A 14,343-nucleotide genomic window follows, 5' to 3' on the forward strand; every position below is an offset into this window, starting at 1 on the left:
TCTGGCGTTTTACTGGTCTTTCTTAGATCTGTCTCGTTCAATTAATCGTTCTTGTGTCACATAGATAACAGTTTGGCGTTTATGGCGTTCCCAAATTCATTAAAGTTAATTAATAATTCTATCATCTTAGCGTCCATGGTGTTACCAAAATCATTATATACATTTAATAATTCAAACTATACATTTTTTTTTTGGCGTTTTGTAGATTTTACCAGTTGAACTAATCCCATATATCTTATAAAGGTAATTTTTTTGGCGTTCATGGTGTTCTTAGTAATTCATTAATAATTCAAAAAATTACAATAAGACGAGATCAAAACAAACTAATAGTCTTCTGTGTATAGGATTACATCAGAGATGTACCCATCGCTTTGTTCATCACTTTCTTCAGATTCATCATCATCATGTTGTGCATTGGCGTATAACGCCATTATGTCGTCTCGTCTTTGCTGCAGCCTATACTTAAATATCATAACAACCCTAGACCTTGTATCGTTTGAAGGTGTTAAATCACAGAGTTGTTCAAGAAGATGTAGTCTTTCTGTCTTCAGCATTTCTTCCATCGGTAATGATATTCCCCCTCGTGTTGATAAATCACTTTAACCATTCTTGTTTTTTCATCCAAACCCCAACTGCTAACTGTTGGTAGGCCAGTATCGTCAATATCATCATCATCTGCTGGAAATTTTCTCTTCAATCTTCTTATTAACTTTCGAGTTCTTTCACAATCGTCAGCCATTGGAACCCCAGGGGCCAAAATATCCCTCTGAACGGCTTCATCCATGCTAAGTATGGCCTTGATTGTCTTGATTTTCACGCTTCTTATGTCAGAGAACTTTAGGACGAAATATTTCTCCGACCTATCAAACCTACATGCAATAACTTGAGCCATTTTTTTAAAGTTTTTCTGGCGTTTTAGATAAGGTGTGACGTGTTAGAGAATATGTGGAGTGTTAAGTTTTGTATACCTGTTCTACTTATATAATGACTTTTTTTTTGCAGCCATGTAGGATGCAGTCCTATAACGTCAGACAATTATGGCGTTTTTGAAAAGAAAAATAAATTCAAGTACCGATGTAGTGAGTTTTAATTATAATGTTAGTAATAATCTTTTTTGTCGTTTCAGTTTACTGTTTGTTCAGCTTCATCTGTTTTATGGCTATAACACGTCCCATCTTTTTTAGATTTTGGCGTTTTGTATTTTTATTGGTCTTTAGACAAAGATGGAGTCATGGCACATTGTTCTGTTTCTCTTGCTTATTGTTTTATACATTTTTTTCTAAAAAAATCTTGTAAAACCCCAAGATGCCAAAAATTTTATTATAATTGTAGAGTTTGGCGTTTGTAGCATCTTGGCGTTTTACAAACAATTTTTTAGAGAAATAATGTATTTTTATTGGATAAATTAGAAAACAAACCACAGAAAGAAAAAAAATAGAAGCGAAAAAAATAAATTAAAAATCCTAATCGAATTTCTCTTCCAAATCTTCACTGTCACCAATCTGTTTCTTCTTTGAAACTACAAGAACCGTCACAAATATATGGCGTTTTTTACTTTGGTGTGATTTATTGTTTTTGGTTGTTGAAGTGGCTTTTTGTGGATGTTGAACACAAATTGACGTGGGTTTTTTGTTTGGTCTTCATCTTTATCTTCGTACCACTCTTCAATGCCATCGATCTCTTCATGCCATTCAAATATTCATCAAAAACAAAGCACACAAAATAACATATGTTTGTCATCAGTCTCTTTTTCTTGAAGATTTGTCCATATCATGCAGCAAAATGTTATTGAGTTACCCCCCTCAGCTAACAATCCATTCAGTGAAACTTCACGCAGAACAATATTGAATATCCAAGAAACGATGTTTGCCATCTTTGATTTTTTCAACTTTTTGGCGTTTTACAGTGAGTGATATTTAGGAACCATGGCGTTTGTTTTTTGTTTTGATCAATGGAAGGTGCAAATGTTTCTGTTTATAGGATGTCTTTGGCGCGTAGTTTAGGCTGGATATTATTAATAAGTGCAATTAATAAAATATCTGTCGTTTCAGTTACTGTTTTACTCAGCTTTATCTGTTAAGTCTGTAACACGTCCCATCTTTCAATTTTGGCAGTTTATATTTAATGGCGTTTTGTAGGCTAAGATCATAAAATACACCAACTAAAACATAGAAAACACAACGCAGGAAAAATATTTTTATTAGTTGGCGTTTTGTATTTAGTTGGCAATTTATATTTAATGGCGTTTTATGGACAAACGATGTTTACCCTTTCTACCCTTAACGAAGCACGTTCCAAGCAATAAAATTGATATTATTTATGAAAACGCCACCACGCCAATCTTGTCCATAGATTGTTTTGATCTGACGATCCATAAGCGTTCTCACTGTTCTCACACTTTTCACCGTTTCCCTAAATCCTGACCCCTAATATATAAACATGTTCTAATAAATAACAAACTTTTTAGCTAAGGAGGTAAAGGGTCCTTCCTAGGGTAGTGTTGGTCAAGGCATGTCTCCTGACATTTTCTAGGTTAAAAAAATAACCCAAACTTGCTAATTCATGTGCTCTTGGTAACGCTTTCATTCAGTCTCTAAACTAGCCCGCAACCTTTCCTCCAAATTTGCTTGAAATATTTCTCTGAAATGCTTATACATCTCCTAATGCCTTACATGCTCCTTCTCATTTTGGCCCCTCACATCTCCAACATTTGTTTTTTTAAGGTTGTAATATACAAACATCAAACAAATGGTTAGCATTTTATATAAAAAACAAATTAATTACATAATATAAAAACATAATTATGAACCACTCTTTCAATCTACAGTAATGACATTGCGGGGATCATCATTGGTTCCATAAAAGAGGTGACCCTTACTTTGATCTCCATCACTCTTCTCCCAAACTCTTTGATTACCACACTGGAAGAAATGTAGCCATTAGCGGCGACACTTAGGCGATAGCGGCGATAATTTCTTTGTCAATCAAATCATATCAACCAAATCAAAAAATAATACTCCAATACGTTTCAATAAATAACAAACTATCTAGCTAAGAAGCTAGAGGGTCCTTCTTAGGGTAGGGTTGGTTATGGCATGTCTCTTAACATTTGCTACCTCAAAAAAACCCTGAACTTGCTCATTGTTGTGCTCTTGGTAATGCTAGCTCAAAAACTATAACCGTGAACTTGCTCATTGTTGTGCTCTAGGTAATGTGACAACTACATGAAATTGATGTGTGCGTGCCTAAAGCTAAGGAAAAAAAGGTATAGGTGTTGAATTGTTAGAGAAATTAGGATAATGAATATTGAGGTATCGTCTGGATTCCAAAGATGGGATCCATCATTTGAAGTTGAAATGGTGACAAGTTGATGTTTAGCATTAGTTTGTGTCGATCCCAAACACAATGAATCACAGTGATATTAATTGATGAACATACAAAGACCTATTGATTAGGTGTTTGAGTGTGTAAACTAAGAAAAGCAAGGTAAATGTGAAGAATCTTGGAAAACAAGTGTGTAACGCCCCAAAAATCGAATTTGAATATAATGGAATGTTTTCTTGTTTTATGGCATGAAACAAAAATAACTAAATTATTTGACTTAGTCAAAATTATAAGACCAATACTAGAGAATAAAGTTTTGTGGTAAGAAAAAAGAATGGCAAACACGAGGGCTAAACTTGGCAAAAAGAATGAGAGTTTTATAAAAACACCTAATTGTGTGTAGTGTGTGTATGTATGTTCGATCAGAGAGATGGAGAAGAGGAGAAACCCTCTTCAACTCAAGAATGGTCCAAATTGATCAAATTAGGATATAGTTTGAAGCTAAATCGGATGCATGAGCTTAGATTCTTAATCATCCGGACAAGATAAACGTGTGGTAAGTTGAAATTTGTAATTTGGTGTGAATGAAGTGGGTTTATGTTTAATCCACGAAATTGTATAAAATTAATCATGTATATGTGTTAGAATCATCATGTAGAACATAAACTATGCAAGATTCTCAGTAGTTTGATGTTTTGGGATAAAACCCACTTGTGCTAGTAAGAATGGTGAGCTGAATGAATTACCATGTTCAATTCTTATATAATTTTGATGTATGATATGGTATATGATTGATTCTTATTAGTTAGATTGGGTATGGTATGAAAGTAATGTGATTTTAGTTGTGTTGATGAATGAAAGTGATAAGTAGGAAGAAAAGCATGAAATACTTATACATTAAGCTTAGAAAGTAGTACTGATGCGTGTCAGTGTATATATGTTTTTGATGTATATTTTAAGCCCTTTTTACACTTTTAGCCAAGTTTTAAATTTATAAAACACGATATTTACTAACACTAAACACACATATGGGCAAATGTACCCATCGTGGACGTAGTATAGTGTTGGTAAGATACCGAGGTCGTCCAAGGACACAAGAGCTTTTAGTACCGGTTTATCCTCAAGGTCTAATCAAATCAAAATGTTAGAAAAGGTCTTTAAACTAAGAAAATAAAAACCAACTAAATGCTGAAAAATAAAAATAAAATAAAAACAGACAGACAAGATGAATCACTTGGATCCGACTCGTGTCTTAGTATAACCTTTGATTATTTTCGCACTTTTGCACTTGTTTAAGAGATTATCTTAGTTATTGTAGTAGGCCCCTCTTTTGAAGGCGACGTTACCCTCAACCCAGTAGTTTGAGTCAGCAAGGATACAATCCTAAAGAGTTGGATTATTGGAAGATAATGAATTAAGTTATTAATGCAAATTATGGTAGGCCCCGCTTTTGGCGGTGACGTTACCCTCGACTAAGTAGTCTGAGTCAGCAGGGATACAGTCCTAAATAGCCGGGTTATAGTATTAATAGTAGTTAACTTATAAGGTGGCCAAAGAGTTTGGATCCCCGCCATCCAATACCTATGGGTATTGAAGGAGATCCTACTAAATTTGACCCAGGTCCCTTGCAGGACCTCTAAACGCTGAACAAGGGCAAGACCCTTACCAAACTGTTCCCTTAACCCCCGACCAGGTAGCCAACATACCTCCATATAGACCGTGGAGATATGAATGGTGAAAATCTTTTATTTTATATAGACAGTAAAATAATGCCAAGACACCACGGACAAACGATAAGGAAAGATCACCTTCAACATAAGAAACTAGTTATTAACGTCATTAATACAAAACCAAATAAAAAGTGCGAAAGATTAAATATAAAAAGTATTATACTAAACAATTGTCTTCACCAAGTGATGTAGGAGACTTAGGCAAACATGGCCTTGATTGTCAAGAACTCTTACGATCAATCTTGGATCCCGAGACGACTCACACACTCTATGATGGACAATGGATGATGGTGGTGGATGATGGTGTTGTGATGGTGGTGGGTGGTGGATGAAGTGTGAGAGAGGTGGTGTGCCAAGGGATGAGTTGCAATGAAACCAAGCACTCCTATTTATAGGCTGAACAGAAGGCTGGGCACGGCCCCGTGTCCGCTGGACACGCCCCCGTGCCTGTCTGACACTCTCTCTCTTCATTAATTGTAATTCGCAATTACAATTAATGCGCCTGCTGTACTTTCGCCACGCCCCCGTGTCCGCTGGACACGGCCCCGTGGTGGGCAATAGAAGCTTCTATAGGTTTGTCTTTTCTGCTGCTTCTTGGGCACGGCCCCGTGCTGGCTGAGCACAGGGCGTGTTCAGTCTTCTGCCTTCTCTATTTTGCTTGGGAGGATGCTGTTGAGGGGTCGGGCAATCCACTTATGTTCCTTTTCTTGTATTTATGTTAGATTTAGCTGTCTTTTTGCTTCTTTTGTGAATTTGAGCTCATTTAATCCTGAAAATACAAAAGGAAGACAAAAGCACTCTTTTTCCAACATTAGTACTTAAAAAGGGTTAGTTTTATGCCTTATTTGATGTAATTTATATGTTGCATTTTACACACATCAAATACCCCCACACTTGAACTTTTGCTTGTCCTCAAGCAAAACTCTTTAATATGTGGTTTACACTCCCAAATGGAATGGGTAGAAGAGAAGGGTTTGGCTTGTCATAGAGTGTCGAGAATCCAAGATTTTTTTTTGGGTTTTATTTTTTATTTATTTACAATCCTATTCGTTATGATTTGTTTAACACGTTTCATAGGAGAAATTACTTATTTGGGCATAACATGCCTTTTTAAAATTCCATTTATATACAAGTTCACATACCTCACGGGAGAAATCACTCACACTCGGCCGAAGGTGTATTTTTAGTGAATCACTCGAGAGCGGCATGGAACTTATTCCTACCATAAGCTTGCCAAGCAATCAATCCTCCTCCTTTTTAACTTGTTACCTTTGTAAATATCAAGAGGACTTTTTGGGTAAAGGCTTGGGCTAAAGGTGGGTGGATGGGTTATTGGTTAGTAGAAAAGGGCGAAAGGCGTAAAAAGCGTCGGTTTTCGTAAAACATTTTGTTTTAGTGACTTTTTATTCTTAATGAAGTATTTCTTCAAACAAGCTTTTGTTTTAAGAGCTTTGTTTGTTTATTTCAAACTTCATCATTTTTCATTTTTTTTAGTCACACGAAAACCGAGCTTGTTACTAAAATAAAGGGTAAAAATAAAAAGGGTTTTTGGTGGGTAAAAAGGTTTTAGGGTAAAGAAATGAAAGGTTTAGGCTCAAAGGGGTTAACTAGGGGGATTTTGGGTAGGTGGTAAATAAAATTGAAAAATAATGGTGTAGAAAGAAAAAGGGTTAGTCCTAATGTCTCCATCATTTACTTACTTGGGTTTAAGTTGGTAAGGACCGGGAATGAATCATCGTGGCAAGTTCTAGAGTCGTAAGAACCAAGCGGCTATTCACACAAGAAACGAAAAATGAGCATTTAGTCTAAAGGTGTATATTTGTATGCTCAATAAAAGCTCAAAACTCATTTTTTTGTGGGAATAACAAGTCTAAAGGCTTGTTATTAGGACTTGCAAAATTTCAAGGTTTTAGCATCCCCCCCCCCCACACACTTATATTACACATTGTCCTCAATGTGTCCCAAAAATAACTTTTTAGGTTGATTAGATGTGTAACATGGTGTTAAAAGCAAAGATTTTATGTTACTGGCAGTCTGGACACGGCCCCGTGTCCATTGGACACAACCCCGTGGTGAACTGCCAGTAATGAAAACTTACAGAAGGTGGCCACGGGGGCGTGTTGGCTAGACACGGCCCCGTGTCTGGCAAAAATATGCAGGAAAGTAACCAAACAGCAGGTCTGGGAGGTGAGCACGGGGGCGTGTCGACTGGACACGTCCCCGTGTGGACAGTCTGTAAGCCTGAAAAATAGGTTCCCTCATCCGGTTTTTCCATCCTGGCTTTATGAGTGCTAAGGCTTAGCACTCTAAGCCTCGGTTTGTACCTGTTTCATCACTAAATACCACACCAAGCAACACAAACATCCTACATTACCATAGTTAATTGTTCCAAGCATAAAGTAAAAGAAAAATAAAGCGGAAAATAAAAGTAGTCAAGGAAAGTAAATTGTTCAACACTTGGCACGCAGGCCATAAATTGTTCGATAGATAAAGGGACTTAAACCTGTGGGCTTGCCATCAACCTGCTCTTGCTTCCCCTAGTCCATGTCTTCATCGCTGTCATCACCTCCATCCCCATGCCCCGCCATATACTCCCGGATGCTGCCGATATCGTCTTGTATATCGTTGATGTTGCGTTCAATGACTCCGACCCGGTGGTATGTATTGTTGGCGAGGTTGTAGGCGTTCCTGGTACACATGAGGTTTTCCTGCAAAAGATCATGTAAGCTTTGAAAGTTAGGAAAACCGCCTCCTTGTGAGGAGGATTGACCCGGATCACCATGGGGTTGATACTGGTAGTGGGGAGGTGGTGCGTGAAGAACTAGGGCCTCCTGCGGATTCCATGCATAGCCTTGCGTCCTTTGGAAGCTCACTGTCCCGTCTTCCGCCTCATAAAATAAGTTCATGGCTAGGCAAATGTGGTAGTCAACTCGTCCCGACCATGGGCTTCTTTCAAAGGACCTTGGAATTCGCGTGAAGTGCTTGAAGAGGCGGTACACCCATCCTCCAAAGAAGATAGGTGTTGGAGCACGAGCAAGGCGGTTGAGATGCATGTTTCGTAACAGGAGATATGGAACATCGAGAGGCTTCCGGTTGTGGATACAGTGAAGGACAACCAAATCTTTCAACCCTACAACGCCACTACTGTCGTGACGTTGGCTAAGAGAGTAGGTGAGGAGCCTGTGAATGTAGCGATAGAGCGGATCTCTCAGCTTGGTACTCTTGGTGCTGCTAGGGTTGTAGATTCCTTCACCGATTTGTGCCCATGCGGCTTGACGTTCATTTTCATCCAAATCTCTTAATCCCCCGGTATTTTCCTCATTTCCCGATTCCTCTTCCCCGTGCAGTCCCACTATAGCTCCAAACTGTGCCATAGAGATCGAGTACCTTGTCCCGCCACACCGAAATGCAACCCCTTCATTGTCGAACGGGTCACACCTTGAGGTGAAGGTAAAAGTACTGTAGAACTCCATGGTGCATTGATGCACCGACCGAAGCCGAGTGTTCAATGTAACTGCTAGTGGTCCCGTAACGATGTTGTTGAATCGGTCCAGCTGGTTTACCAAGGTTAACAGGTCCGTGCATGCTCGCCTGGGGTACTCCTCGGGTCTTGTTTGAAGTATTTCGTATCTTGCCCTAGCATCGATCTCACTTGCGTTGAACCTTGTGAACTTTGCCATCTGAAAGAATACACCAAAAATTAGCACGAAACAATGAGATTTTTAAAGAAACTGCAAAAAGTGGGATGGACACGGCCCCGTGTTCAGCAGGCACGACCCCGTGTCCAGACGTCTGTAACCTAAAAACTTCATTTTTCGTCCCGGTCCCGAAAATCTGAAAATTTTTGGCCAAGTAGATGCGGTTCCCCCCGAAAATGAAACCCTAAGTGTCGTTTTTCCCAAAACAACCCATTTACCCTTCCAATTTCATCTTTTTCGGTTTAAAAACAAGGGTTTGAGGTTTTAGTGAGAAATCGGACAAATCTATCAACAATTCAAGTGTATTTACTTCCCATTATACTAATCTAAACTAATACTAACAGATTCCATCAAAAATTTGAAGTTCGATCCGGATGAACTTGAAGAACCCTAGATTTTTCCCCAAATCTTTGATGTTTAACTACATGCAATTAACTAATCTAACTACTAATGATGATAGAATCATACCTTGATGTTGTTAAACGTGGAAGCAACGTCGGAAATCCGCGGAAAATCGCCTTGAACCAGAGCGTTTTCGGTAAAACGGGGCGTGTGGAATGAGGTAACTGTTATGAAAAGAGGGTTTTATCCCGACAGTTGCGTCGACACGGCCCCGTGTCCAGCGGACACGGCCTCGTGCCGAGCAAAAGTTTTAAATTTTTTTTATGTGCTCGTGTGCATACCTTTTTTTCCGAAAACATGGTTAGAAGACTTACCGGTTTTGATGTATACTCGTTTGTTTGTAACATTTCAGGTATGATTTGGATGCTTTTCATTTGTTAACCGTTTGAAGCGAGATTTCCTCTTCTTCATCCTCAATGGATCCTCGGTAGAGTTTTAGCCGTTGGCCATTGACTTTAAATGGTATACCATTTCGAGCTTTAATTTCTACTGCACCGTGAGGAAAAACATGGGTGACGGAAAAAAGGTCCTGACCACCTAGATTTTAGTTTACCAGGAAATAATCGAAGTCGTGAATTAAACAACAGAACTTGGTCTCCTATCCGAAATTCATTAGACTTAATATATTTATCGTGTAAATTTTTCATTCTTTCCTTATAAATTTCGGAGTTAGAGTATGCATAATTCCTTAATTCGTCTAATTCATTCATTTGACAGAATCGATTTTTACCTGCAGTTTCTAAGTCTAAGTTTACGTTTTTTATTGCCCAGTAGGCTCTGTGAGCTATTTCTACCGACAAGTGACAACTTTTTCCATAGACGAGCTTATATGGGGTTGTGCCTATAGTAGTTTTATAAGCAGTGCGAAAAGCCCATAAAGCATCATCTAATTTATCAGCCCATTCCTTTTTATTTAAACTACGGTTTTTTCAAGTATTCGTTTTAAACCTCGGTTAGTCACTTCGGCTTGCCCATTTGTTTGAGGGTGATATGCTGTTGAGACCCGGTGATAGACCCCATACATTGTTAATATTTTTTCGAGTTGATGATTGCAAAAATGGGTACCTCTATCACTTATCAAAGCTTTTGGTGTTCCAAAACGAGAGAATAACTTTTTCAGAAATTTTACCACTACTCTTCCATCGTTAGTTGGAAGAGCTTCGGCCTCTGCCCATTTAGACAAGTAATCGACTGCCACAAGTATATATTTGTTTCCGTTTGATGGTGGGAAGGGTCCCATAAAATCGAGTCCCCACACATCAAAAATTTCACAAACAAGAATGCCGTTTTGAGGCATTTCGTTTTTGGAAGAAATATTACCTGATCTTTGGCAAGCGTCACATGCCTTTACAAGATTTTGTGCGTCTTTGTAAATGGTTGGCCAATAAAATCCTGAATCAAGTTCCTTTCGTGCGGTACTAGTGGCACCATGATGTCCTCCGTATGGACCTTCATGACAATGACGGAGAATTCTTCGTGCTTTATTACCATGGACACACCTTCGGATGAGTTGGTCGGCACACATTTTGAAAAGATAAGGGTCTTCCCAAAAGTAATGCTTTACATCAGCAAAGAATTTCTTTCTTTGGTGATGCGGCCATCCTTTGGTGACTATATCGCTAGCTAAATAACTAGCATAGTCGGCATACCATGGTTCTTGTCTACTCTCCATCATTTCCAAGGACTCTGTGGGAAATTTTTCGTTGATCTGCTCGTCCCTGGTTGCCTCTAAAGCTGGGTCTTCTAGGCGTGAAAGATGATCTGTAGCAGTGTTTTCTGCTCCTCTTTTGTCTTTGATTTCAATGTCGAACTCTTGGAGGAGTAGAATCCATCTGATCAAACGGGGTTTTGCATCTTGTTTCTTGAAGAGGTATCTGATAGCTGCATGATCTGTATAGACTACAGTTTTAGAAAGAACAAGGTAAGAACGGAATTTATCAAAAGCAAACACCACAGCTAGTAATTCTTTTTCTGTAGTTGTGTAATTTTCTTGTGCATCGTTAAGCGTTTTACTAGCATAATAAATTGAGTGGAAATGCTTTTCTTTTATTTGTCCCAAGACTGCTCCAACAGCAAAGCCACTTGCATCACACATGATTTCGAAAGGAAATTTCCAATCGGGTGCTATCATGATAGGTGCATTGACTAGCATTTCCTTGAGGGTTAGAAATGCTTGATTGCATTCCTTGTTAAAGATGAAAGGTGCATCTTTTTCAAGCAATTTTGTTAGAGGTCTTGAAATTTTCGAAAAGTCCTTGATAAACCTTCTATAAAATCCGGCATGCCCTAAGAAACTTCTGATTGCTCTAACGGAGGATGGTGGAGGTAGTCGAGAAATAGTTTCTATTTTTGCTCGATCAACTTCCATACCTTCGCTTGAGATTTTGTGACCGAGTACTATTCCCTCTGTTACCATGAAATGACATTTTTCCCAGTTAAGGGCGAGGTTAGTTTCCTCACATCGGGATAGCATTCGTTCAAGGTTATCGAGGCATTGGTCATATGAGTCTCCAAAGATAGAAAAGTCGTCCATGAAGACTTCCGTTGTCTTTTCTATCATATCATGGAAAATGGCTACCATACAACGTTGTAATGTTGCAGGTGCATTACATAGACCGAATGGCATGCGTCGATAGGCAAAAGTTCCATAGGGGCATGTGAAAGTCGTCTTTTCTTGGTCTTCAGGTGCTATTGGAATCTGAAAGTAACCTGAAAAACCATCCAAGAAACAATAAAATTTATGACCGGATAGTCGTTCTAACATTTTATCAATGAAGGGCAAAGGAAAGTGGTCTTTCCTTGTTGCTTCATTTAATCGTCTATAGTCTATACAAACTCTCCATCCTGTGACGGTTCTTGTCGGTATTAATTCATTTTTTTCATTAGTTATTACCGTCATACCTCCTTTCTTTGGGACTACTTGGACGGGACTTACCCATGGACTATCGGAGATAGGATAGATTAGTCCGGCGTCAAGTAGCTTGATGACTTCATTTTTAACCACTTCTTGTACATTGGGATTTACTCTTCGTTGTGGTTGAATTACTGTTTTGTAATCATCATTCATTAAAATTTTGTGCGTGCACATGGAAGGACTTATTCCTTTAATATCTACAAGCTTCCAAGCAATCGCATTTTTGTGTTTTTTAAGAAGATTAACTAATTTCTATTTTTCTACGCTACTTAATTTAGATGAAATAATTACAGGTAAATTACCATCTTTGTCTAGAAAAACATATTCCAAACCTTTAGGAAGTTCTTTGAACTCAATGGGTGGGTCTTTAGGAGACACCTTATTTTGTGGCTCATCTAGATCAAGAACCTTAAAGGTTTGCTCTATGGCGATCTCTTCTTCAACAAAGTGGTTATCTTCTTCAGTTGTATCGGGTGGCTCATCCTCATCTTCAATTAGGGGGTCATTATTGCCAAAAGGATATTTCATTGAACGCTCAAGATCTATCTTCTTTTGAATGCCCCTAATTGAAGAGGTAGATTGTTGAATTTCCGGTTCTTCAAAGCTTTATGAGTTTTTACAAAAGGTTTTCCCAAGACTAGAGGAGCGTCATCGAGGATGACGAAGTCGGTTGGAATAACCATTTGATTTGCTTGAACCAAGACATCCTTAACTACACCGATTGATTTCATTACTTTCCGATCGGATAGAAAAATGGGTATTTGAAGTGGAGCAAAATCACTAATACTTAATTTTTCAAAAATGTAGTTAGGCATTATGTTAACACAAAGATCTTTATCAATGGTGATATTACTAATAAATGAATTTTGAAAGAAACATGGAACCGGTGTAATGTTAATTTCAAAAGGGTCTTCTTTTATTAGCGAGGTTTGATCATTTGTTAACTTAACACTTACCATTTCTTCAATTTTAGTGTTAGTGCTTAACTCTTTTAAAAACGTGGCATGAGGGGTTACTAAACAATGATTTTCGAAAGAAGGTAACAAGAGATTAATTTCTTTAAAATTAGACTCTTCTTGAATTTTGACATCATCGGCCTCACCTTTTTCGTTGTTTAACTCATGTGTCGGTTTTTCACTTTCTTGTTCTTCCATTTTTACATTTTCAACTATCTCTACGTTATTATTAAAATTTGATTCTTCTCTTGTGCGGGACTCCTCTTCCCTTGCGCGAGATTCTTTTATGCAACGTTCGATAGTTTTAATGTGTTCTAATATCCTATTGGTTACTTCGGTGAGAGAGAAAGAATTGGGATCCTCAAAGCTTGAATCCGGTTCTTCGATCCTTGGTTCCTCATAGTACTCATATGAATTAGATGGTTCACACCATTGTTCTTCATTGTAAGTATATGATGGATAAGGGTCGTAAATTTGTTCTTCATAGTACTCATATGAGGTGGGTTGTTCACGCCATGGTTCCTCATAATAAGTGTATGAAGGTTGTGGCTCATATCTCGACTCTTCAAAGTATGAGTATGAAGGCTCATACCTTGGTTCATCAAAATATGAGTATGAGGGAGAAGGTTCATACCTTTGGTCTTCATAGGATGTGTATGAAGTTGATGGCTCGTACCTTGGCTCCTCATAATAGTTGCATGAAGAGGATGGTTGAAACAAGTTACAAAATTGTACCGAGTGCGGGTTTCCACAATTAGTGCAATAGTCTCTCATATAATCATCCTCCTCATAGGTGTAGTTGTAACCTCCGGAGTATTGATCCATAAGAATCACTCAGCAGACCACAACTGAGTCTCGGGACCAGAAAACAAAAATAAAGACGGAAACAGAAGCTGGACACGGCCCCGTGTTTAGTGGACACGGCCCCGTGTTCAGGATCTGTATCTGGGCATTTTAATTAAAGTTACTGGTCACGTTGAGCACGGGGGCGTGTTCAATGAGCACGACCCCGTGTTCAGACTCTGTATCTGGGTATCTAACTAAAAGAAATGTAGCACGGGGGCGTGTTCAGTGAGCACGGCCCCGTGTTCAGGCTACTGTAAATGCAAACTAAACTAAAATGCAGAAAAGTGTGCGCGCGTTTTAAAAAAACTGATTAGGCCGTCGATTTTAAGCTTTCTTAAAATCCTTGTGTTCCCGGCAACGGCGCCAAAAACTTGATGTGTGTCAGTGTATATATGTGTTTGATGTATATTTTAAGCCCTTTTTACACTTTTAGCCAAGTTTTAAATTTATAAAACACGATATTTACTAACACT

This window comes from Helianthus annuus, chromosome 17, assembly GCF_002127325.2.
Source record: "Helianthus annuus cultivar XRQ/B chromosome 17, HanXRQr2.0-SUNRISE, whole genome shotgun sequence".
NCBI classification, from domain to species: Eukaryota; Viridiplantae; Streptophyta; class Magnoliopsida; order Asterales; family Asteraceae; genus Helianthus; species Helianthus annuus.